At 34.9% G+C, this 27,363-nt stretch overlaps 1 protein-coding gene across 1 annotated transcript in view; it reads right to left on the bottom strand.

The window, feature by feature from the left end:
• Positions 1-16,193, bottom strand: part of LOC110381036 (dystonin) — a 206,990-nt gene extending 190,797 nt beyond the window's left edge. The window contains 1 exon segment of the mRNA XM_064041470.1: positions 16,063-16,193. The gene's annotated coding sequence lies outside the window, so the exon portion shown is untranslated.
• Positions 16,194-27,363: the final 11,170 nt, after the last annotated feature.

Raw genomic sequence — 27,363 nt, forward strand, 5'->3', positions numbered from 1 at the left:
AGACAGCGAACAAAAACGAGTAAAATAAGTCAAATTATTTTGCACTTAATGTTCTAAAACTCAAGGACAAGCATTAAGTTACATATGTAAAAAATAAAACATAATAGTACAAAACGAATTTCCTTGCAATCAAGTTTCACACGCTAGCTACACGACAAACGGGTTTTTCAACAATACAAGTAAGTACCCCAAATCGCACAGTGGGCTACATCCCGAGTGCAGACAAAAATCCAAGGTCAGTCGACCTTCGTCCGTACTGACCAATTCAGTCGTGGGAAACCGGTGAACAATCGTAAGGCTGGGGCGCCTATTGCAGCGGGGACTTACAAGCTGAAGGGAACATTTTAAGTGGGTCAGATACGTTGATTCATTTTATTTTTTTTATATAAAAACCGTAGACTAATACGAAATAGTTTATTGATTAGTCAGAAAACTATCTTACTTGCCAGCCATTAGAAAAGTGACACTCACGCAAAACGACAGTAATTTTAAGAATTTACAGCGCGTAAAGCCGAATCATCAGTCCTAGTAAATTCATTCATCTAGAATGCGGTAAAATCCGGTAGTAACCAGAAATAATTGGTCTATAATTTTACAAACTACGTAATTCGCAATCACAAAGTCGTCTACTCCTGGCTAATTGCTAATACAACTGTTACTATTAAAATTATTTAGAATGGTAAATTATTAATGAATGGAATATTTTGTTCAGTATCTAATAAATCTACAGGTAATATAATATCAGCGCCTTATCAAGTGATACTATCTGAGGAACGAGACAAAACAATGATTATAAAGGTATCTATTTTGAATACTTAAATGTTGATTCTATGTATCTGTCATTTATGAGTAGAAAAACAATAAATACAGAATTTATTAGGTATCCACTGGACAAGATAAATAATTCTCAACTTTAGCTATGCTATATTTATTAAAGCAACAAAACTATTTTATCAGCTTAAAAAAACCCGAACGAAAATAACAATTTGACCAAAAATTTTCAAAATAATTAACTTATGCTTACTTACTTTTTTTTTTCTTTACTATGATAGTTTTTTTTTTGTGATAAATATCTATGTAAGTTACTTTCTGTGAATAAACATTATTTTATTTTATTTTTTTATTTATAACTATTGACTTATTATATTCGTCGCTGTCAGTGAGACCCCGTCCCTATGTAAGGTCGCAGACAATGACATGATAGGGTCCGTTCTGATACATTGTTCGTTTTACAAATCCGAACTTAAAGTGAAGCTGGTTTGGAAATACACGAACGAGGTATTATTAAGAAATTATTAATGTTCTGATTGTAATCTTAAGATGGGTCAAATCTTGTTTTCTATGTATGCTATACTAGTAACGTTTTTTCGCATTTTTGGCACCATTCCCCTTGAAAAGTGTCCACTTCTCATTGTCTCGTGTCAGTCTATTTAACTAATTCATTTATAGCAACTTATTACTGTTCCTGACCTAACAAATCCGTTTGGCTTATTTTATTATCGCTTTAAATAAGGTCATCTCATCTCATCATCATCATCTGCCTAGCCTCTTCCCAACTATGTTGGAGTCGACTTCCAGTCTGTTCCAGTTTAACATGGAGCGACTGCCTATCTGACCTCCTCAACCCAGTTAACCTCATCTCACCAACAAACTACAAAATAATTACCAACTAGACAGTCTTATTGTTCTTCAAATTCCCACTAACCAGCCTCCTTTGCAGTATTGCGTAAACGTAAAACCGAACGTAATTTGTAAAAGATTGACCATTGCGTCATATTGTATGTACGTACATAATTATTGTCACGTAATTATGTAAGAGAAAATATACTAACAATTATAACACAGCATTTCGACATGTATTTCAAAAACGTGCATAGTTTTTGTCGTATGTTGTTGATAATATAGAAAAATAGATTGTATAGGAATGTTAGATATGGAAAATGGTGAAGTAATTTATGTCATGTCACAATTTCGTCTTGTCATTGTCTTTTTAACTAACACTAATAAATAATCATTAATGTTTTTCGTTAATAATAATTAAAAAAAAAAACGATTTGAGAAAGTCCTCTTTTTTGTTCGGATGATTAACCTGTTGTATGCCGGTGCGTAGACATACGCGAGACATAATTGATTTTCTATTGTTTTTTTTAACTAGCAACATACAAACTGTTGATATTACAAAATACACCATATACTAAAGAGCCCAATAATTGCAAAAAAAGCTAATTAATATTTCAGAAACACAAGAAAACTGCGCAGTCTGTACCGACCTCCACAAAAGTTGACCAACACATGTTTTTGAACAAAGCAAGGCTTCAACCGTACCGAATTATCCCAAACAATACAGTTCTCTCCGAAATGCGTCATTACATGGATTATCATTCAGCCTCTGATATTTAATTACCATTTGAATCAACAAGAAAATATCGGACAAATGTATTGAATATGGCTAATAAAAAGAACGATATTATAAATCAAAAATATGAAAAGTATTTATTTGACTTAACGTATACATACACTAGACATGCTGAACTGTAGGCTTACGAGGAATATCGGACAGAAATCATTTTTTCGGCTTTTAGTTCTTTGGTACACAAAATGTGGGATAAATAAAATTGACAAAAACAACTTTTGTAGCTCAAAACAAATGCAATTTTCAATGACATGTACATATGAAAAATAAACTGAAACTATATAAACTATAGAACGTAAGTACTATTTGAATAAAACACTCTTTCTACATAATGAACTGGAAAATAGTCGAAGAGAAAATATTCAATTTAAATTCAGCAACTGTTACCTAATTTATTTGTTTTCAGTTCTTATGTAAATGGTACTTTTCTTATTGTCTCACAGACGTTATTGGTAAAACCTTCAAAATTTATGACGCTCTTTATTTTTTAAACGTAATATTGAACAGTTGTATGAAGACATTAAAGAGTTTTATGAGATCGATAATTTGGTTGTTGGACCTCATTTTTACGGCATGTACAGCTTTATTTCTTTACATAATATGTCTTTCGTCGAAAAATTGGAATATTTCTCAAGTATGTTGCTTTTTCATTAAATAAAAACGCACATTTCTAAAGTATATTCCATAACATTTACCAACTTTGAAAGTTTACTCTAAAATAGCCTTTCTAAATATAGGATCATAGGATCATCACAATTATCTTCATCATCATCATCATCATCATCAGCCTATCGCAGTCCACTGCTGGACATAGGCCTCTCCAAGTGCACGCCACTGAGATCGATTTTCGGCTTCTCGCATCCAGCTCCTGCCAGCCGTCTTGCGCAAGTCATCACTCCACCGTGCCTGAGGACGTCCTACACTACGTTTGCCGTTTATCTTATTACGTTATTATTTTTACCAAACACGGATTTTTACACTGTAATAATGTCAAGTTAGCGTCCACGTAAATCTCACTGCCCACGCCATTCATACACTACAGTTTGTTTAAGAAAGTAGCACTACATCGCAACACAGCAGTTTTGACAGCAAACATATGTACATTCACAAAATATCGCCGAATTCACTGAGTAAGTAAAAATGAGCGGAGATGCCATAATGCAGGTCGGCCAGGCGCCTTCTCTTAGGTCATATAAGTACGATGGGCATGACCAAAACCGTCAGTTACGAGTGAATTAACTAGGAGTTCTGGTTCTTTGAAACAATCGTCTCTAAAAGATTTTTGGTTTAACAAAAACTGGGCGCTACTTTCTTAGGACATTTTCCGTTATAGCATGTCCGCTAGTCATTTTGTTGTCCGTGGTCAAATCGAACAAAGATGGCGCATACGGTTATGTATCTAATAGTTTAAAGAGTATAAAGACAAACAGTCAAGTTTACGACTTCTGGGCTGAAGTCGTAAAGTCGCCGACTTTTGGACGTGACTGTTCGTAATTGAATTTTGATTGGCGTTTGATGGGTTATCAATATCATGTATGTATATGCATGGGTACTGAACAATGTAATTAATTCTTCGTACCATAACATTCGATGCCTTCAATGAAAAAAATTGCAAAACGTAATGGTCACACAGGAATTTAGATTGGTAACCCAACCCATCTAATAATCTAAATAGCTCCAAAATTACTTCCAAAGAAATAACTCATCCCACTCAACCTATTGAAGACAATTCCTAAAAAGAAACTACACGAGCGTATCAATTAAAAGCACAGAAACATTTAAAAATCATTGCCGCAATACCCAGTGGTCAATTAATTGGGTTACGCCGACAATTGTCGGCCAATGTTGTCGGCCAAAGTCGGTGCTAATTGAAAAATTGTGTTCGATTCAGTAAACTGGTCGGCGAAATTAGTCGCCGACATTCTACCGCCCACTGTCGTCCTAGTAGATTCGAGAGAATAGAGTGGACTGTTATATTGAAAAACTGCACAGTTTAACATTTGACAGTTAGAGTACACCTTGTGTAACTCCTGCTAGATAAAGCACCTACATACATACAGGCTATGTTAAAAGCCAAACCTCTATGTGAGAGGATGCCTGTGACCATCAGTGGGACGATAAAAAGGGTGATGATGATGATTACGAAAAGAAATAAAGAACTTAGCCATTGACTGAGCACTTCAATCAATATAGCCAAAATGAAGTGAGAGTTCATTAAACGCAAATTTAACTTTATCCATTACATCCTCCCACAGATGTTTATCCTAAACCCATCGAGGATGTAACACCAGCTCGCAGACTAACGGAAACAGGTATAACCTTCGGCTAAAGAGCGTTACATTTTACATTGGCAGTCTAGCGCCTTTCCGTGGTCTTACATTCACTAACCTCGGTGCTATCCGTTTTGTTAAACGATTGCTTGGAGATAAATGGTGTTTTATCGCTGAAGATTTAGGGATTTTGAACAACAATATTTTTGCATATTTGGATACATGTATGTACAATTATTGAGACATAACAGACCTCTAATTGTCAAAATTTTAAGTCTGTCTTTCGACAATTGATTTGAATTAACGTGAGAAAAAAACATCCTACAATATATCCCGTCCACGTTGTATTTTCGTCAAACCTTCTTCCCTCATAGGGTAACATTACCAGTGTTTTAATAAAGCTACATCTAAGTCTAGCATTTCTAAGAAAAACAGTATAGTTACTTAGTGCAGTTAGAACTGCAATTACAACAATTAAAGTTTTAAACGTTGTGGTAATGATAGCTCCTGTCACCACTTGAGTATCATTAAGTTAGAAGCTAGCTATCTTTATGCCCTGCTTAACTTCAGCAGGATTCACTGTTATTGAGAAAACCTTTAGTTATGTAAGAATCATTTAGGAAGGTAAGTTATGGATCTTCTACTTGGGGGTAAATATTTTTTTGGAAATAGGCCTCCAAATATACTATTTTGCTGCGTCAATGTCTGCCTTAGAGCCTTTCTCAGATCAGTACTTAACTTCGCATGAAGTACTCAGAGGAGACTCGTAAGGGATATTTATAACACCCAAGGCACTTAAAAATATGTACAAACAAAATATTATGACATACACACTTTTAACAACCGACAGGATATTACCATATTTAGATAACACAAATGGCATAATTGTTTACGAAGAAGGCCAACACAATCTTGATATCCTCGATAAATAAATAAAATTCTACATTTATACAATTACATCACGTTTCTTTATTTCATTGATAACTTGCGGTGTCGTTTCGATAATTGTCCGAGTAATTATATTAAGCCGAAAATAGTAAGACCTGTTTCCAAAATGTACTTGGCACAATGGAATTCCAATTCGGCTCATTGGTATTAATAACGAAGAATGTTACTTATAGGGAATATCATTAAAAGGCGACACTTGAAAGTGAGACGGTGAATTACAAAGCGAATTGGGTAACGAAGATAATTATAAAACTCTGTTTTAAGGAAGTCTTTATATTCCCAATACAGAAGACAGATCCAGAAAAAAGGATTACTCAATCAACTTGTATACAAGATGAAATCACAATGCACACATTTTTTAGCCCAATCTGCATAAATCATTTCTACATGATCATCAAACATACGATAGGTTGATAAATCCGTAGACCAACAAAAATCATCTACCGTGCATTCAAATATCATGCATGTTGATGTAAGTACAAGATTTGCTGTAAATGTATTTGACCAACATATTAACTCAATATTTAACAACATAGATGCTACTGCAAACATTGAAGTCAAAGGACCATGGGCAAAAATGTATGAAGCCTGGGCTCACCCACCAACAGAGATGAGACCATTATGAATATACTTGTAAAGCACTAAATATAAAGATTTAAACTCATTTTTGCGAAGAATCCATGGGGTTATTTTGCTATAAATATTTTTCTCCGACCATAAATAAACTAATATTCTGCAAAAAGTAGTGCTGTTATGGCATTGTAGGTTTTGTTATTGAACACCTTTAACTAGTTTTAATTCCAGGTTTAATGTATACATGAAAAATAAAACAGCTGCTAACAGTTAAAATCATTTTTGTTAACATTTCAATCAATACCAATAATAATGTCGTCTAAATATCCTGCCGGTGGATTAAATTGTGTGTGCCTGATTAACCATAGATACCATATTATGGAAATGATATGAGCACAACTTCCTACTGTGCGTCTACCTGTTAGACACGAGCAGTAATACTGAGCGATGACATCTCGACCCATTTCGTTTCTGTTAACCAGAATGTATACGTAATATGTACGTGCACGAACATCTCTTGACTGTACCTATTCTTCCTCTTAATAGTCACACATGTTGGTGATGGATATTGCATGCTGCTAAATTATTTAATTCATTTTCACGACATACTTCTATCGTATATAAACCATTGCGTAAATGTTCGCTGCAATATGATTTAGCAAGTTCGATTTGACATGACCCAAGCTATATCATGAAAATCTCGTTTATTGTTAGCCGAGAGAAGTCTTCCAGCTGATTTGCTTCCAATGTAATAAATGCTGCTCTTTGTCTATTCAGGTTCCTCAGTTTTACATAATCGACTTCTATGCCGATTCACCTATGAATAGTTTTTTTTGCTTTTCAGTGTTTTTGGGAGTCGGTTTTATTTTTTCAGTGACAAGCATAGTTGTCACTATCCGCATTTGTGGAAAGTTCTCGTCAATACAAATAATATAAGCCCAAACATGAGGTAGTTTACGTATTCAGTTGTCGAGTTCCCTCGACCTTCTCCGGTCTCCATCATCAGGTCAGCTCCAAACCTTCACTGTTGCATAGTGTTATCAGACGTACACCTCATTGTCAAGTTTTTAACCTATGCATGCCTACAATTTTCGAAAGTTGCCCTCGATTTCTCAGGGTTTCCATCATCAGATCCTGGCCTGGTGATGAAGGTGGTCCCGTAATCCTAGCATAATCAAATCCTGCGAATTAGGTTTTATGTCAAGTATAACCAAGCGCACTACGACTCTTAACAATTGTCCTTTTCTACAAAACCTATTTAGGTGCATATCTTTTTTTTGCCATGGAATTGAAGGTAGTGCCCATAGTAACAATTTTAGTACAAACAAAAACCTTCACAACGGCATATGCTATAACTCTGTTGGACAATGAGCCCAATTTGACTCATGGTCCTTTGAGGTAGGTCATATCAAGAATGCGTGACGATACATAAATTATGAATATTTCAAGAAAATAATGCAATAATCAAACAATTTATGGAAAGCTAAAGTACTGGATTCAGTTCTGGTGAACCTAAGGGTTATAATCATAGCAAAGCTAGGTACAGAAAAATATAATGACTGCTAAATGCAATTAATGAGAATCTTCTGGCATGCAAGATTAACCAATAATTGTGAATAATATGAAGGGGCAAAATCAGTATTTGAAAGGATCACTGAAAATAATGAAGAAAATACTGTGACAAATAAACTTGGCAAAGGTACCTTATTAAATCATCCACATATCCAACGCCAATAGTGCATATCTTTAACAATTAGCCGTACTTGTGTACATTACAATGCCATAACTTATGAATGACAAATTACGTACCGCCTACAACTTGTAAGATGTTTTCCTTGGCTTACTAACACACTTGTTCTAGTATTTAATGATTTTAAAAATGTAAATCGAGTTAAAGCAGATCTTGACTAAGTATAAACTAGTTGAAAAAGACAAAGATGAATTGCCTAGTGTTAAAGCAACTCTTGAAAAAGTTAAGTCTGCTGATAGCGTTCTTAATATTCCTAATGCTGTCCTCGATGTAACGTCTGACTGACTTTTAGCAGTAGCATCATAATAAACCACATGTTTATCTGTTAACACGGTGATAAGTCACTCTAATCGCGATGCCAAAATATTATTACTTCTGTTATATTTCCTCAAAATACCTGTTAGGCGAATTCTGAAGAACAGAACATATGAAATAAATAACTGACTCAATATTAAAGCTGATTGCTTTGAGGATGAACACAATGAGTTTTCTCAAAAAGAAAGGGTCAGACAGTGATCGATATTTGTACCTAATACGTGACATCAAGACCAATGTCCTCTTAATAATAAAACCAGTTTCCTGAGGATCATGATGCCAAAGGCACCGTCAAATGTATCGGATTACGTGGTCAAAATTAAGCCATCAACAACCTTACAAGTGGGGAGTAAGGTTCAAAATTGATATAAGAATTTGTTGAAGTGTAAGAGTATATGCGTGATCCTTTAGTAATGAGTAACATTAAGATGTTGGTGATCGCAATGGCGGTATTAAAATTCCCCTTAAGGCCGTTAGGTTCAATAATGCTGGCGTTAAAAATGTTATTGACCGCAATGGTATAAACAAAATCGGATAAAAGAAGCACAAAGAAAACTTGTGTGATATACTAATATTGATGTTTCTACATATTTTTGCCGTTAAAGAGAATGGTCCGCCGAAAGAGACTTTAGTTTACAATGAATGCTAAATACACTAAATCCAAGACAATCAGACACACAATGCAAAACCAAATCCCCCAAATCATAGGAAAACGGTAACAAAAACTTGCAGAGTCTCGTGCGAACTAATTAAATTTCTCAAGACGAATCACCTATTGTGCGTGTTAGAGAAGCGTTTGTTCCAACGAGATGTATTCCGTGACCATTGACCGCTCCACACCGTTACATGACATAGCCGTGAAATCACTTATATGCAGAACAGTACAACTAACATTTTTGAATATTGAGAGCTGCATAAACGACCAATTTAAAAACATCTCGTCCAAATGTATTTTGTTTATATCAGCTGTAGCTTCTTAATTGGACATGTTGTCTTAGGAATAGCGGTTTACCGTAGATGTCTTCATCTTGTAGAATTAATGTAAATACCGATATGTGCTAGATGCATCGCATAATATCTTAATTAGAAGATTCTTCTGAGATTGCAACGACCTACAATTCTTCATTAAAGTACTCATAAGGTCGTTGGCCATCTTGAGCTGTGTGGACTCAATAAACTTGAAGCCTAAACAAAGACAAACATAGTCCCCTTATACGGAGTCAGAATCACCGTATTAAAATTAACTGCTCTCAGTTCAAATCAATTGTCTGCTGCATTCAAATTCGGACCCTCTCATTGAGTCAACAACCTAACCGCAAGAATAATGAGACCCCATTATATTTCAAAGCGCGAAACAGCGTCTTTATCTTTGCAAATGCAGTTTCTAAAACTACTTAGGCATGCAACTAGGATTACATCTTCAGATTATCATGATTCTAAACACATAGTCTGAGAACTTCGAATACCGGTTTGAGACTGGCTTTTTCTTAAGCGAAATTGCATAAGATATGAGTAATACAATCGTCATTGTTGCTGTGAATCATGCTTTAGATGGGGTAAAAGTTTTTCAGTTGCAGGATGCGTCAGAGGTCAGTCGTTTCGAAATGTACAAAGAAAGGACTGAAGCTGAGGCATAAGGACTGGTCCTTCAAGCATAAGATAAAATAACGAAGAAATATATCAAATATGAGCTTCACTTTGCGTAGGGGTTTTGCCCATATTTAGAGCTAACGAGTAGTAATGACTTGCTCTATTCGAACCTATCACGACGGCAAACAGAAAACCGCATGTACCACATTGGAGGTAATGACTATCGGTTGCTACGACCATCAGCAACCTTAGGAAGAAAAGCAAAGAAGAAGCATAAGAAAATAAAGGAGCTAAAAATAATATGTGTGTGCAACAACAGTAGCTTTGATTGGTAGTTGGCAATTTTCTTGCAATGTTTTCAGCTAGTTTATCATTAACTTCAACTCCTACAATCGCGTTCAATGCGCAAATTGCATATGAAGGTACCAGGAGAACAAAGACGTATTGGAGAACTAAAATCAGTCTCGTATTCGTCAAAACAATGTGGGGAACGCACGGCATTCCGAGACCGGTTCGCTAACGGGATTGCAGAGAGCCGGGATGCACGAAACGAGCGTTTGATACGGTAGTTGTAGATGTTGCGATCACGTATTGCTGTAGGCTGTGTTGTAGGTTTTAGAATCGTTAAGGTCTAGGTCTTAAGAGCTTCTTGACTAAATCCTCACCAAGAAAACTGTTAATAACTGCTGGGAAATTAAGACTTATTGTTTCGTAATCTTCAGTAATTTTAACATTCTCAAAATTGAAACAAAAATGCGATTCATCACCGTTATTAACTAGAGCATGATAAAGACTATCATTACCTTTATTACGACCATTAAAATCAATCGACGCACCAAATTGGTTCAGTCATCCATCATTAAGCCAAGCATTTCTTACTTCATAATTCTTAGTGCAATGCAATTAGAGACTTTTACATGCACCTTTCACCTTTCTGTAAGTATCTCTCATTACGATCACCAATGCGGAGCATATGGCTTCGGGGCATGAAAGTATCAAAACAAAATGCGACTTGGACGCCTTACATGTCGATATAATCGTATGCCGACCTCGATTCTGGATACTTTACCAACGCTTCGTTATCTGGAAGTGGTTTCTTTAAATGGATTGAATTGTTAGAAGTGGTTTAACGCAAATATTGTACCTATGATTACTTTAATGGACTCCTAATTTTGGAATATATTATTATTTATTTGGATCTAAGAGATTTGAAGCTAAAGTAATAACTAGTCCACCTAGATCAAAAAGCTTTCAACTTTAAATAGTAACAGGAAAATCGAGAGTCAAAAACAGACAGACAAACAAAGGGGCACCTTGATAACTTTATCCTAAAAAGGCAAAGGAAAACGAATCCATTTGCAGAATTAGCATAATTATAACATGGCCTGATAATAAAAGTAAATTATTACGTGATATAGTATTCACTTGACATTGTCGATGACATCTCGAGGGAAGCCGGTCTTGGGCCGTGCCAAGTTGGCGGTCGTTCGGATGCACTTACAAGCGCAGGATGAATATCTACATGAACATCATTTCCAAGCACATTACATAAAAGCCTATTTTCAGCGCTATGCGACAGTTGATAAATAATATTCTAAATTATTCTTTGAATAACTAACTGTTATGCGTTTTTATGAACCTAGTCTAACAATTTATGCATAACTGCATTCTGCAACATAAACAAACCTCAAATTGGTACAATTTCAAGCTCTATTTCTCCAACAAGAGAAAACGATTTAAAAGTCCACGTACCATTTCTGAATACATTGATTGAATCTTAAGCATAATTCTGATTGCAATGATAACCATGCTGGTTTTAATTAACACATCGATTTTAATAATCAATGACGTACTTCAATCAATAATAGCAACGTTATAATCAATGCACCGACTTGCAAGCACACGTCAAAGACAGATCGTTGCAGAGATACTATAATTGGCAACATTAATCCTGTGAATGATAAGAGGCTTAACACACAAACAGTTGCAGTACATATTTTTATCATCATTATCAACGAGCCAATTTATGAGTCCAAAAAAGCAGTCCATAGTAACAATGGTATAGTTTAGGTTTCTTTTAATGCAAACATCAGTATTTCCCTAACCAAATCCTCTAATTCTAGCTTAGCTTCAGCTAAATAAAACACTATATCACTAATCTATCACGTGTTTGAGTATCAAGAAGCCTTGCAAGTCTAAGCTAGTACACTGTTCTCTTTATTACCTAACTTTCTTTTTTATAACTCGAGTATCGCACGTGGGAAGTTTTCCATAGTTCTGCCATACTTTCCTACGTCGAGATGGGAGACTGACATGCGAAAACTGATTAACGTATCATTATGGTGTTCAAAAGGGTCACACTACGTTGGTTCTACTGTATCTTTATTGCTTATCTATTTCGTTGCGTCTTTTAAAGCTTCTATTGGAGATTCACGTGTGTGGATGTTGTTAGTAAGGCATTTTAAAGCCAATTTATATGAAACGTTATGGAACACTTGGGATTCTTTTAAAGTATCAGATGATGTTTTATTTCCGAATTTAACACTTTATTCATTTAAATCTAAGTTATCAGAGCTTGGTTCACATCCTATTAAAACTTGAACTTCAGCAAATACTATTGGTGAAATCTAAAACTGATTGTAGAGCCGACATTCAAACTGTTGGTCAAAGCCCTCAGGTAATATATTCAGAGTGAGAGGATGTAGCAAATATGGTTGTCACTGAAGCTAATAAGCAAATTAATGAAATAAATCTAGAAATAAAAGATGAAATAATAGAAGTAGGTGTAGGGGGCGTCTTCATTCAAATATACTCAATGTTACATTTAATTGAGTTACATTGAAGCTTCATACTAATGCATTTTAAATGAAGACGGTCATTTGTGAGTGTCGTTTACATTACATCACATTGTGAAATGCATAGAGCATAATTAGTAGACCAATTATATTAAAATTGCAAGTCTTGACTTGTCTTAGCGATTAATCTTATCTTTTTGTACCAAAAGTACTCCCGATTTATTATTCTCTGGGGGTATAATCTTTTGCGTGTCATCTTGATTTTTTCCACATTTATCATCATCATGAGTTGATCTAGGAGAATTTGTATTAAACTATATATCCTTAGTTTTAGTTACTACCAGCCCTACTAAATGACAAGCGCCAACATATTCCATTGTGACACCTCTACGGTTGTCACGTTTGAAATTATTATACCTGTGGCTAATTGTATTTCAATATTTCAACCGGTACACGTTTTGTCACGGTCTCAACTTTCTTATTCGCTTCTTCTTTTCTTTGTATTAGGTATTAAAACTTATCTATGTGACCTAAAAATAATGTGTGACCTTATCGCTAGCAATAAAATGGAGTCAGTCGGTTTTCGAGAATCAGTCGTAATATTTGTTCAGACGGAAGAAATCTAGAACTCGCTTAATAATATGCATTGATTACAAATACTTATGAAAACATCAAATATAACGCCACCGTCCTTGAACGTCCACAAACTTGACATCATTAAATAAACTTAGTGGTCATATTTTGAGATTATAAATAAAGTCGTTGGTATCGTCTGTATTACGTCAAATCAGTTCCGCCTCGATATATCTGAGTTGTATCTTATCTAATGATAGCGTTTCGTGTTGTGCATGTTTCGTGAATTCACTGATGGCTTTATTTATTTATTTGTCAAGTGATTTGAGAATGCACTTGCCTTAATTTTCATCGTGTATTTCAAAATTGAGAGGACCATTTGCTTTTTCATCTTTATTTCTAGCTATCTCTTTATCTTTAGCTATATTTACAAAAACTTTGTCCGTATAATCTGTTTTACCTGTCTCGTCAGACACCGTGGGTCGAGAGCCAGATAATTCTATTTTATCACTACGAAAGGCGAATGAAGTGAGTGGTAGACATAAATAAACGTTATTTCAAACTGGCAAAACAGGTCTCGCCAAATTGAACTGGATTAGCCAATCGGAAATTATCTCTGTAACGATCTAAGGGAACGCTTAGATTGGACCACTTATAAGTTTAATGGCAGTAAATAGAACACTTTAGTGAAACGTTTCTAGGAGTAACATCGTCGTTCTTTTTTCTTCTTTTATGGCAACAACGAGAGATTATTCAACTATGTAACTTCATCTTAATAAACATTTATTGATCAAGAGGGATTCAGTGTTTAAATTCTCAGCTACTTTAATTTTATGTTTTAACTACCTACCTAAGTGACTGCATCAACTGCGTTAATAATACAGATCTAATACTAATGCATTACAAGTAGCAACAGCCAAGTTTATTTGCCTATTTTAACGAGTTTTCCTTGACATTGTTTTCGTTATATTTTCCTTTATTTTATTTTGGTTGTTGCTGTAAACACGAGCCATTACAAATGCATTGGCTGTGTCTGTTAGTCTATCTACAGTTACATGATCTAAATGGCAATATATTCTTATAAGGAGTATCACAGCCTTTCCTATCCCTTCCAGGAAATCAGGCTTAACCTTATCTATGTTTACAATAGTTCGAGTCTGCACAAAACTTATCTCATCTTCATACTCACACGCTAAGTGATCTATAACCGTATCAAAACTTTGTATTACATTACAATAGTATTGACTTACAATTTTAACATGTATAAAACCTTATTTACTCGTATTTTCTGTTTATATTCCTACAGCTTCAGACATAAGGTTCAAATTCCTTTGTACGTTGAACAACGTAAGAGTTTTGTCGTCTTTATGACATGCTTATGACGTTATCTTTGAGTCAGGTGTATAAAAAAGATATTAGGATGGATCCTCATATGTATCTTAAAAGAAGGAAAGAATGTGGCTTAAGATTTTTGGAACTATGACATCACATAACCTGAAGTTCACCTTTGGAAGGACTTCTGAGGGCCAGTTTTAAATACCTGTCTGTATGTCTTTTGTTTTTTTTATAAAAAGGAGGTAAACACTCGTCTTTTGCGTCTTTAAATTGTTGATAAATATCATGTTTACTTTTAGAATCGACAGTTAAAATTTTAAATGCCATATCAAATGTTTTTTCATCGTTAGCTAGCTAGTAAAAATATGATTCATCTTAGCCGAAAATAATAGTTGAAGCAAAAACTTCCGACAGACGCAACGAAACATATTTTTTTCTGAATCATTTGTCTTGAGTTACGAAGTCTGATTGAAAACGTCTAACATGAATGAAAATGAAGGTAGTTTGGAACAAAAGGTTGATGAAGTAATTCTTAGTGAAGGTACTTTACAAAGAAGTGTTAGAAATTACGTTAGTACTATTGTTTTGTGTTTGTTTACATTTTTATCTTGATTGAAGTGTTTATCTACACACATGTTATAAAATTCGTATTTTTGTTTGATTGTTTGTAATGGATAAATCCAAAAACTACTGACTAGCACTTGAAAACAGTTAGCAGGAATAATAAAATATTTAGGACTTGTAACTTTTATTTAAACAATTCTTATGTATTCGTTATTACATTATATTTACCTACCTATGTATTTTTGTAGTTTCCCATATTCTACGTGCTTACCTACTTTGATATATTTTTTCCTTTTAATATCGCAGTGTTATTATGACTATGCTAATGACATCATTTTATAGTATTGTTGAACTTAATAATAATTATTACTGCAAATAAATAATGACGGAAATGCATCAACACCTTTGGGTGTAACAAGGAATGATGATTATTATTTATTTTTAAAAATAATAATGACATCATATAATACGAAATGTAGTCGGTTACCTAGTTTTAAGATTTAAGAATGTTTAGTTGAAAAGGTAAATAAAATGTGTTTTCGTGCAGAAGTTAAACAATACTTATAAATAAATAAAACCTATTTTATTTTTTGAGAAAACAAATTCGAACAGTAAACAATGTGTGTTAAAGTCTTAACCGTAACCTACATTTTAGCGGGAAGTCCCCCAAAAATATGAAGTATGAACTATTTAAAACAGTAGGAGCATAGACAAACCTGGACAAATCCATGGTAAATACCGCAATCAACATCTTAGTACTTACAATACTATACAATATCGATTTCCCGATAATTATTTTGCAATTTGCATAACACCGGTCCATGCCACGTTAAAAAAAAAACTTTATGGTGAATACCCAAATCCTCGTTGTTACTGGCTGTATCCGAAACAAATTCGAAATTCAAAACCTCCACAAGAACGGTTACACACACTTACACAGTTGACACGTTTAGTTTATTTTTATTAAAAAAATAGCCCGCGTTTCGTAAATTCAAGATGGCGGCGGTGAACGATCGTACCGCGACGCCGAGCATCGGCCAACTGATGCGGCCGCCGCGAACTGTCAAACTCGCTCCGTTTATCTGTGTGTGTGCATGTATTTGTGCGGCTGTGTGCGTAGAAGGCTTGAATGGATAGGCTCAATACAAACTTGGTAGCGGCCACCATTGCTTGCAGTGTGTTGCTACATACAACAATTTCCACCGAATCTCACTATTTATAGGTTACGTGTTTATTTTGAAGTTTCGGGCATCATTTGGGAAGGATTCCGAAAACGTTGAGCCGTTTGAAGTCCATAAATTATGTTTTACGGTATAAATTGGGAGTATCTGAGTTTTATTTACGGACACGAAAATAAAAGTTGAAATCGTTTTTAACAAGTTTTTTTTACTAGGTTTCAAATTAAATGAATTTGCCATATCACTTACATACGCCATATTTCATTACGATTCAATGACAATCTACTGCATAATTTATCAGAAACTAATAAATCAAGAATATTATGCATAGATTATAAATCCGAGTCTTATTTATGAGAACGGAATCCGGAAACAAAGACTTGCAAATTCAAGGAACCATAGTGCAATAAAAAATGAATGTCAAACTAGACAAACTGAATTAGTCGATTCTGAGAACAAAACAGAACCTTATCTCTAGCTTCTACTCAACTCTGATGGTATATTAAAAGCGGAAGTTTATCGACAGACGTATCATCATCTGCCTAACCTTTTCCCAACTATGTTGGGGTCAGCTCAGCTCTCAACAGACAGAGAGGCTATAGGAATCCGTACATACTCGGACCCAAAATCCATTTTATTTTTAGCACGTGCAAAATTTAAATTCGCACCTAGCAACCCAGCCAATGACTCAGAGCCGTAGGTTGATAAAAACTCGCAATTATTCCTCATAGGTTCTACATTGACAGTTTCAACTGCAGCAGTAAAGTCAAGGTCAACTCTTTCTCCGTCACGTTTAACCTCAATCTGAGCAAATTCTGCCCACGCAGCAATAATTTGTGTTTTACTTGGGATATTATGTAATGGTGGACCATTGTTTGTGGTTGTGTCATCTGATGAATGGGGGTTTCGACTTGATTTTTGAAACGTTTCTTGTTTGACTGAATGTTAAAACACTATCATTTGTTCAGTATCGTGCATGTGGCAGGAGCCTTCGACTTACCAATAACAAGAATATCTTCTAAACAAAACTTTAAGAATAAGATTAGAAGAAAGACGGTAAAAAGAGAATGCTCAATTAAATTGGAATGTATTCAAGCCAAAGTTTACTAATAAAACTTTGAGCTGAATGGCTTAAGGCAATTATTAGGCAAACATCCAACAAAATAAAGCTGAATAACTTAGTTCCCAAGACGAAGTTTCATAAGACAATTGGCAAGGAAGATAATGTATGCCAACTAAGTAATAAAACAAAAGATGTCTCATTGTAAACACGGCTTGCATCTCACAAAACACAAGAAAAAGAAGATTTAAATATTTACAACTTTCTCCTGAAGAAAGCAGCAGGATGTGTTCCAATTAATAACATCGATGATTCAAAGGTAAAAAATGTATGACTCATTATGATATTGAAAAAACACGCAGATGTTCCCATATACATAGATAGGCAGCACCTGGGATAAAAAGAATAAATGTTACGAAGCTTAGAATACCTATAAGATGAAATCTATTAATAAGGCAATTAATAGTTGTGATCTTAAACATGTGTGCTCTACTCTTAATGATTTAAGTATAACTAGCAAAAGTTGGAATAATGAAACACCTATAAGTCATTTAGCTTTCAAATCAAGTAGCTGCTGAATCAATATTAACAGAACTACATATTTGAAAGAAGCACATGAAGCATCCCATATCACGAATTCTGGCAAAGAATTTATATTTAACGCAACTGATCCTTCAATGCATCTAGAAGACGAAATAAAAGATAACAATGACCTTGATAAGACCTAGCTTGTTAGCTATTACATAATTACATGTTCAGCTTAGATTCCCATGAACAAAAAATAAATACCAAGAAACCCCATATAATAAATACTGTATAGCCGTCGAAAAAAGAAATTAAAACCTCGCGTGCCTCAGCTAAAAACGGATTCCAGGTAATACTTTAGGTATTTGGGATATCTTTATGGTTTTTTTCTTAAAGATTGGAATGTGGTTTACAGTCACAAGATTTGAGGTCTGAATCAAGGGGTATGTCCAGGTAAGCTATGAATCTGATTAATCCTTTTTATGTAAGGTCTAATAAAATGTAAGGATATAACACTAGAAAAAACGCATTTTAATTGAGTTTTGTCATTCTATTCATCTGATTGTTCAATTTTCTCATTAGATACAAACCTCTCGATGCACTTTAGACTATGGGTTGCAACTCCCAGAATTTCCATAATGAACTCGTTAATCATTATCTCATGTTTACCTGTAACAAAAGAAAGATGAAGATTAGTATTATTTGTCCAGGAAACGTCTTTCTCATTTTCATGAAAAATCTAAACTTCATAATTATCCTAATCTTAATTCACCCATAGCTTGAAATTAAAGCATAAAAAGAAGAAAATGACAATTCTCAAAAAGGTTCAATACTAGATCTACTAAAGGCAAATCAAGCAGGCCTAATTAAGAGCTCACGGCAAGCACCATTAGGCTATTACCTTAACAAGAATGCATAACGCTGATCATGACTGACATATGACAAGAGACAGAATAATAAGATTTCCCTTGACCACTGCTAATTTATGTAGGAGAACAAATACCTAAGGCATGTAGGTATTTTTATTGCCTATATTGTAAATCAGTGCATGTTTGCTATAAATTGCAGATAAAGATTTAGATATAACAAGTCTAGACTAGACTATCGTTTACATTTTAATATGTATGGCTTTTTATTTACATCGTCTTCAGAAGGCTTACGCTTTGGTGTTTTTATTAAATGATCAATAAACGATGTTTTATATTTTAATCTTGAATTTAATGATAAAATTCAGAAATGCCCCAGATTCACTGATCCTGAGTTCATAAGCTTCATCTTTTTCCTTAATCACTTCGTCGAAGACTTCGCCTATTTTAAAATTTCTAACAAATATCTTTTAACCTAATTAAATACTAGGAATGCCACATTATCCTGCAACAATAACTTCAATATGACCTAAATAAAATCTAGGACAAGTTTATTTTCCTTTACAATTATTTGCAATTCAAGTCACAGTTAAGGAACGTGATTTGCGAATGATGTCACAGTTCCATGGAAGGCCAGATGTCAGGCTGTTCTGAGTCAGACACAAATAAGTTTATTAATGTTACAAATAACTGGATTGGTTACATGCAACACTTCAGCTGATGGCGCTAGAATGGTAATGGCTAGATCGTTGCGGTTAGTTAATTTAGTCTTATAAATAGGAATGGAAGTATTTTTAAATATGACAGTCAGAAAAAAAGGTGGCGCCAAAGATGAGGACTGAAATATAAAAGAAGATTTACCTAAATTAAGGGCTTATTACATTTGACTAAATTCAGTCGTCTAATTAGGTTTCTAAATGATTGAATGAAACCTACCTTCCTAAATTTGATTACATTTGACTGAATTTAGTGACTGAATCATTTAGACGACTGAATTTAGTCAAATGTAATAAGCCCTTTAGTCTCAATAATTCGTTAGTGAAAAGGATCAATTAAAGCTGACAAGCCACTTTAAAAAGTGAAGTTTTATCATACCACGATCACTATGCATTAAGAATTCCAGAAACATCTTTAACAGAATCGACAGTCACACTTTATAGGTAAAACTATCGAGGTCACAATACAGATTTATTTCTACTAGACGCTAATTATTTTAAAACAAGGCCGGGTAGACCACATAACAGGCTGAATGAAGAAAAAACACAAGTAAAAAAAGCTACAGAGACAAAAATGGACAGAGTTAATGAAGTGATTAATGATTATTACCACGTAATGTGTTTGCATGGTTGATTTCTTAGATCTAAGAAATCAGATGAATATGTTTTGATTGCAAATTGAAACGGAAACTGCATCTGTTACTACTAATATTATAAGTAGAAGAATATGTATGTTTGCTGGTACACGCTAATGTCGGGGTTACTGGACATATTAGAAAAATATTTCAGTGTTAGATAGCCCACTTATCCAGGATCCGAAGGACTATTTTTTATCCGGATCCACGGATGAAAAACTGCAGATGGAAATTAACAGAAACTTAAAGAACCAAACTTGACCGAAGGTGACACTAAAATTACTTTTAAGGCAAAGTTAATATTCTTGAATGAGAAAGAGCACTGTCTCCACATCTTCGTATTCCACGGCGAGAGTTTCCCTTGCCTATTCAAATATGGTGCAAGTATGCAGCCCAGAATGTCACGCAATGCTAAGTGTTGCTATGGTAATGCTTACTTATCCGTGTGGGCCGTGAATAGATGACCTGACCACTAAGTAGGAAGGAAGGAATTGTGGGTACCTTTTACTTTTAAGTTACCTTCTTTTAGGATTCTGTCAGTGTAACGTCTAATTTTGCCTACATATTCTGACTAACGAAGATGGAAGAAAAACTGTTTACAAGTCTTAATAACCAAAGCCCAACACCTTTTTCCGCAGTCTTTAATCATAGTCATTTTGCAGATCCTTATCATCAAAATCAGCTCAGTATTTCGCCATAACCCAAGCTACAGGTACCAGGCGCCCAGAACCACGCAGTAGGTTCTAACAAAGTTGTAACGCCCTCAGTCTTACGCCACAGGGCTGACTGGCTAAAGCAAATCTATGAGCAACACTAGCAATAATTAGCGCATGCGTGGGAGCTGTTAGTCAGATTATGACGCAGAGCCGTTAAGATTGGTAATAGATTCGGTTGAGCCTTGGCGAACGAGCCTCTTTCTCTTTGAGCTAGGAAGTGTTATAGGGCTGGCAAGAGAGAAAATGGAAAAACAAATGAAAATCTACCTGAAAAAAAATAATAAGCTTCCTTAGGATAAGGGCTCAAACAGAAGGTATCGATGCATCAAATTAAAGCAACACTGAAAGATACTTAATAATGACAAGAACATTTCTTTTTGCAATTTTCTTGGCGCCTGAATGAATAAATTAAAATTATTTTAACTCATCCTCATAAACCTTACAATATTGACCAAGATTCATCTGTACAAACAATTCGTCATCTGAAATATGTTTTTCAATAACGTTAAGTACAAATGAATAATAAATATTAATAAGAACTCATTCATCGTACAAAAACAGAATTTTAAGAGAAAAATTTGCTGTGCTTGCGGTTACAATTGTTTACAAAATAACCTTATTAGTGCAGTCATTGAAGCATTATTTTTACGATTTTTTTTACTGTGAACCGATTTGCATGAAATTTTGGAATTAGGTTCATCTTACCCTTAACTTCAAAAGTGAATATGATTTGAACTCCGCCACCCCCCCTGGGTGTGGTTGCCACCCCTTCTTTGGGGTGAATATTTTTTTTGCAAAATAACCTCGGATATCGATAGAAGACCTAATTTTAAGCAAAAGTTGTCTTTAAAGTTTAAAAAAAAATCCAATACTTTTCAAGTTATTGGCAATTGAAAATTCGCAATTTTTTCACGTTTTTCATCGGTTTTTTGCAAATATCTCCAAAAATATAGGTTTTATCGAAAATTTATAAAGAACAAAATTGTAGCAGGTAAAACAACGAACAATTTGTTTTTTTATAAAAGGTCCTAAGTGCAATATTAAGCTAGATATTAAAGATCAAAGCCGTTTTTTATTTTGTCTGAAATTTAATCGTTGTGGTCAATGCCATGTAGCGGTGAGTAGATGCATTTTATACATTCTAATACAAATGGGTTTTGCAGTGCTTGAAATAAGCTTTAAGATGAGCACTATTAAAAGTCTTTTGCACGTAAAATAAGTGAGCTGTATTGCAAATAAGGGGAGCATCTTATATTTTTTCTGTTAAATCAATGGGTTTCATAAGTGCCATTTCCACCAAAATTAAAATTAATCGTATTCCGCCTAGGATTAACTTTATTATGAAGAGTTTGATAGATAGTATCAGTTTGGCTGCTTCAGGACAGATATTTTTCAAAAAAGTCACGATTAACGAAAAGAACAAAATTTCAAATTAAAGAAAAACCCACTTGTTTTTCATAATATCTCAAAAATTACGACAGATACGTATAAAAGTGTACTAATAAAAAAATTAGGTATTTTTCTGACAAACAATTTGGTTTGTTTGTTTTTTCTGTCGAACAAAAATTGACGGAGATATGATTGTTTAAAGAGCGCGTGGCAGCGCAATCACAGCCTCTCTTAAGCCCTTTAACCCTTCACCGTTTTAGAAAAAAGTTCTTTACTATATATTGCAATAATGGATGTTGTAGCTCTCTTGATTACTTTTACAGTGGTTTTTTATAAATTGTGATAGCATGAAAATTGAAGGAGTTACGGTCCAAAAACTTGTCATATTTTTTTCTACTTAGTAACTGAAAACTTCGGAGTGTCAATATTTGGAGCAATGTGAAAGTAGGCAATATAATAAAGAGTCACAACTATTGTAATGTGTATATATATCACCGGAAAATAATAAACAACTTACTAAAATAATAGATGGCATAAACTACGTCGATTAAATTTCAGACAAAATAAAAAACGGCTTTGATCTTTAATATCTAGCTTAATATTGCACTTAGGACCTTTTATAAAAAAACAAATTGTTCGTTGTTTTACCTGCTACAATTTTGTTCTTTATAAATTTTCGATAAAACCTATATTTTTGGAGATATTTGCAAAAAACCGATGAAAAACGTGAAAAAATTGCGAATTTTCAATTGCCAATAACTTGAAAAGTATTGGATTTTTTTTTAAACTTTAAAGACAACTTTTGCTTAAAATTAGGTCTTCTATCGATATCCGAGGTTATTTTGCAAAAAAAATATTCACCCCAAAGAAGGGGTGTCAACCACCCCCAGGGGGGGTGGCGGAGTTCAAATCATATTCACTTTTGAAGTTAAGGGTAGGATGAACCTAATTCCAAAATTTCATGCAAATCGGTTCACAGTAAAAAAATTCGGAGGTTGGACCGTATTTTTCGCTTCAATGACTGCACTATATAACGAGGATCTGTTCTTAGAAATGGACGGATCATTTTGCTGAATGAGCTCAAAGCAACAAGTAATCATTCATACAATTGCTTGCGTCACCATCATAACCTTTAAGCTCTTACAAATCTACATTTGAATCGCACAATACATTTTCGACAGCCCTATTAATCAGTGTAGGCGACTCAAAAAGCGGTCTGCCTCGGCAACTGTGACATTATACGAAATAATCTAGACAGATAAAATAATAAACATACCATTTAGTCTAGAATCTTGTCTGGTATCATGTCTGAAATGTGGACAGCCTTAACTTTAACTGACAATGATAATATGCTAAATCAAAACAAAAGAATGCATGGCCATTTTTAAAAAGGAAATCTACATGACTGTATTTATCTAGGTTGAAATCTAGATAATCCAGTGTCCAGTAAGAAGGACCTTGATATGTCTGATAATATAATGTCAAGGAGTATTGAAAATTACGTAGGAAAGGAACTCCTGGGTACCTATAAATCTTGCATAGAAACCTGTGGATGGTAAGGATCCCTATTTCTACAAGAGATGTCTTTTGGCTATAAGAAGATAAATGCAATTTACATGTCTATGTCTAAAGCACAAACTTCTTGAAAATCTTTCTATACCTCATGATCAAGCTATTCCAGCTTTGCAGTTTAATTTTGGTAGCAAATGCTAACCAGCCTGTCAAAATTACAATATGACATGATATGAGTCAACCATCCTGTGCCATTAGTTCAAATGTAGGTGTCTATGTTAAACAGTGCAGTGGGTGCAAGCCATTGAAACGTATGTCGAAATAATAGGGTGGTGAGAATTGAAGACTTTGTCTATAGGAAGTTAAGGAAATCCCGCTACCCAGATTTCGATACAAGTTAATATCATCTAGCTAGCCTTTCCCAACTTTGGGGTGGGATTCCAATCTTACCATATGCAGAGCTGCTTAGCTCTAAGCACCAGTATTTTACATGGAGCGACTGCCTATCTGACCTCCAAAATCCAGTTTACCCTGGGCAACCTGAAACCCCTTGAAATGGTTATCACTATTACTTAGCCCCATCTTATAATCAAAAAGCATGACCAACTCAAGCGTAAGAAAGTGTTTTAAGCGATCATTGCAAAATGTTAAATGTTTAGTATAAGTATCGTGACTTCTTACCCTCCTTCAATCAGCTTTACTTCACCTGTATTCCCAGCCCACGTTATCAATATTATTAATCAAACACAACTAAGTACACAGCGAGTCTAGATCATAAATCTTGCATTAGCATAGACATCGAACCTGCAACAAACCGGTGCACTTTCGCTAGCCACGCCTGTCGCAACTGAGCCGCTGTTTATAAATTAATAACTTGTGCCTGTTTTTGTTTGGTACGCACTTTCCTTGATGAAATGAAATGGCACAAGCCTACACTAGGCAAGGAACTTTGTATATGTATAAGAAGTCTAAGAAATAGCAGTCCCACTCCTAGCAGAAATAAGAGTACCTATGCAGGGATTATTTATAAAGAAAGTATTACAATAACCCCAATTTACGTTTCACATATCCATCCTTTGTTCAGTTCTGAGTAGAGGAAAAAATAATAACTAACCAGGAAAGAAATTGTTTTTTTCTTCTTTGCCAGATGATTGACAAATTACAAGGGCCCATTAAAAATTCAAAGAGGAACAAGCTACGTGTTACGACTAAAACCTAGGTCAATGATGTCTTAAAATGCTTTCTAGTAACTTTATGATTTGCGAACTGTACAAGATCCTAACTATTACACCAGATAAACAGTAAAACAATAACATAAACATACACAATGCACTAAAATATTGCACATAAAGGTCACCACACATGTGGTACAGAATCCAATCAACATTAGAGTTCATTCACTCGATTTTCTATTTGCAAATGTTAGCACTTCTAGTGTTTTATGATTCCTGTAAACTGAACATGGAGGTAAACCATACACTGAAGATGTAAGTTTCAATTTTGAACCTTATTACGAGGTGATAGAAGCTGTTTTGGATCTTATATTTGTTAGTTTATTACAAAGGAAGGTTAGGTTTATATAGGGTTCGATTCTGTTTCCTGCGTTTGTAGGAAATGCAATGAATGTTACCGGTCAAAGCAGTCACGGATTTCATTGGAGAGTAAAACATTAGAGCGGGTTGTAAATAGCATAATTAATCGCTGATGGCATAAATCAGTGCATAACGAATAAAACCTTTGCATTTTCTAATGGGATATTATATGGGCATACCAGCTTCGTGCATTCTTGTAAAAACGCTACGCTATGCGAGTAAAGGCTCGAGCAGACCGGATGCGTATGCGTAACCACGCGCGTAGTCACGCGCGTAGTTACGGCGTAACCATGAGTTGTAATGTATGGAAATGTATGAGACAGGCCACACCGCTTGCGTAACGACGCGCGTGTCTACGTTACGCAAGCGGTGTGGCCTGTCTCATACATTTCCATACATTACAACTCATGGTTACGCCGTAACTACGCGCGTGACTACGCGCGTGGTTACGCATACGCATCCGGTCTGCTGGAGCCTTAAAACAAAAGACCAAAGTTTGTAATATACTTATCGAGGAAGCCCTGATTTCAGTAATTAATCATACAGATTTAGCAAAAACTAATCAAAACTTTATTAGTGTCGTAAATTACTAATCCTTCAAATTGTTTTACATGATACCTCACAGAACAAATGTCCTTCAAATCAAAAGTACCCTCTAAATGGTAAAACCCATCAATCACCAACATTATAGTCTACCCACAATACAGTAAAACCATATCTTGCTCTATTACAAGCAAAACAATTGATTTAAACACCAGCTGAAATGTAAATCAGATCATCTGCCTACGTATGTCATAAAGTGTAGATTATTTATGGAAAATCGATTAATGGATTTATAAAATTTAGGTACAAGGAGGATCGTTACATGCTCATTCCTTCCCAGCAAATCTTCTCTGTATAAAAAGAGGCCTATACCCTTCAGTTGGACATCTTTAAAACGATTGAAAGGAATGTAATGTTTAGATATTTCAGGTACTACAACTCATCCAAGGTTTGGGTGTGAACAGCAACCTTTCATTTTCCTAATAGATATCTTAACGCAAATAACGATTAAAGCCCAGCATGTCGATTCTATAAAATATCACAACTCACTTCGACATCACTCTCACTTCGACTTCGATCTAAAGGTGGAATTCCGTGGACGCGACAATAGTCAACCTATGAAAATGTATGGCACCGTTGCCGAGGCCCGTGACAGTCGCGCGCGGCCGACGAATTTCGTAAGCTGCTCGCGGCATTGTCAACAATTTAATTCTGGTTTTACTAAAATTCTATAGATGTTATTAAGCGCTAGACCATGTTGAGAAGCGTACGGCCGCGAGCGGCTCACGAAATTCGTCGTCCGCGCGCGACTGTCACGGCCCTCGGCAGCGGTGCCATACATTTTCATAGGTTGACTTTTGTCGCGCGCGGCTGCGACAATCGCGACCCACGGAATTCTACCTTAAAGTTTCGTGATTGACATTGTCAAACTACACTAGCGCTTCACTATCGAGCGTGTTGACAAGTTGAACTAAATTAAAGTCGAGATTTTGACAGATCTGCTGCCAAAATCTGTCTATCTATAGGGGAGGTAGGGAAGAGATGGGCAGTTGGGAGACATGATGAAATCAGAATAAAATGGTCATAGTTTTTTTTTATTGGGTAGTTTACGTTACCGACTGGTAACGGTGTTCATCCATAGACTTTCTGTCATTTCTGTGAGTTGTCAAGAACAAACACTCGTAAAAGTACTTAAATATTTTGTTGCGGTTTCGGATCGTTATAAAGAGAAAACTAATGAAAGGTATGTGTATTTTCTATTATTAATGATTGATTGTCAAAATCTCCAGTTACGATTATAGTAAGTCGATGCAATCCACACCTATTATACCTCTAGAAGAGGTACTACAGCAATAGTTTATGGGCCCCACGTTTTTATTTTAGTCTAATATGACCGGGACCACCGTAGGTTGACAGGTAAGTAACAATTTTTTATTTTCTAGTTTTCAGTGCACATAAGATAAAACCGTTTTAGTTAAGTTTTTTTACCGATTTTTTTTTTATTT

Source organism: Helicoverpa armigera, chromosome 25 (assembly GCF_030705265.1).
Source record: "Helicoverpa armigera isolate CAAS_96S chromosome 25, ASM3070526v1, whole genome shotgun sequence".
Lineage (NCBI taxonomy): Eukaryota > Metazoa > Arthropoda > Insecta > Lepidoptera > Noctuidae > Helicoverpa > Helicoverpa armigera.